General features: G+C 42.4%; 1 pseudogene; it reads right to left on the reverse strand.

Annotated features, from left to right (window-relative positions):
* Positions 1-238: 238 nt before the first annotated feature.
* Positions 239-693, reverse strand: LOC118711088 (annotated as a pseudogene).
* Positions 694-1094: the final 401 nt, after the last annotated feature.

Here is a 1094-nt window from a genome sequence, read left to right on the forward strand (position 1 = left end):
TCATGCTCACAGTTTATTAAAACTGACTTAAATTTATTCCCCTTTTAACAGACAGATCACTAAGAACAAAAGGAGATGGAGCCTCATGTGGGTTACATATTTTAAAAGGAAGTAGGGAGCTAGATTAGGTAAAATGGAAAGAGCACTGAATTGAGAGTCTGAAGCTTGGTTACAGCCATGCTTTTCCACTCATTGGTTGACTAGATAAGTCTTATTTTTTTTTTTTTTAAGCAAGCCTAAAGTTGTTTTCTTTAAGGGGGGTGCTACCATGATTGCTTCACAGAAACATGATCTAAGATAATGATGTCACCAATTCCAAACAGCAAGGGTGGTAAAAGGCTTCAAGGCTCACAGACTGAAAAGCTTGGTTTCAGAAAAGTCTGAGAGGGGTCGCAGGTGTCAGGAGAGACATGAAATGTAAGGGACCTTCACATGCAGGGCGTGGTTGCTGGGTCATCAGCATCTTGAAATGTTTCTTGATGGTGACTCAGTGTCCAGAGTATCTGTCATCTGGGGAGAACCAAGCAAGATGGGCCAAGCACGTCTGTTGTCCCATAGAATCAAACTTCTTCAGGATATAGACCTGGTTTTCCTGTTCATTGAGGTAATACTGAAGAAACATGATCTTGCTAAAGCAGGAAGTTCCAATTCCATCTGCACTTCTCTGTCTACTGAGGGCCTCCTAGGTAAGTCTTTTCAGCTGCATAAATCTCAGAGTCCTTTAAAACTCAGCATTGAAGAGGCAGGAAGCAGTTCTGAAAAGACAGTTTTGTGAAAGAGGCGTAAGAATCTTGCTTAGCCACTAGATATTTTGAGGTCTCTGAGTGAAATTCAGGGCCAATATCTTGGGGCAGCCAGTTAGAGGGTGGAGGTAGGCAGCTGGAGATGCAATGCAATCAACACACACTAAGAAATCCAGGAAGACTATATCCATCTTGGATTTCCCAGGAGAGGAGAAAATGGAAGTCTTATCTCTGCAGACATCCAGCCCCATACTATCCTTTCATGTAGTGATAAGACTGGCCATGTTTCCCTTCCTAGGAGGGGGAAATGCTCTTAACTGAAAATCATTTCTGAACAGCCTGTTTGTTGGT

The sequence above is a fragment of the Pipistrellus kuhlii genome, unplaced genomic scaffold (genome assembly GCF_014108245.1).
Source record: "Pipistrellus kuhlii isolate mPipKuh1 unplaced genomic scaffold, mPipKuh1.p scaffold_m20_p_8, whole genome shotgun sequence".
Classification (NCBI taxonomy): Eukaryota; Metazoa; Chordata; class Mammalia; order Chiroptera; family Vespertilionidae; genus Pipistrellus; species Pipistrellus kuhlii.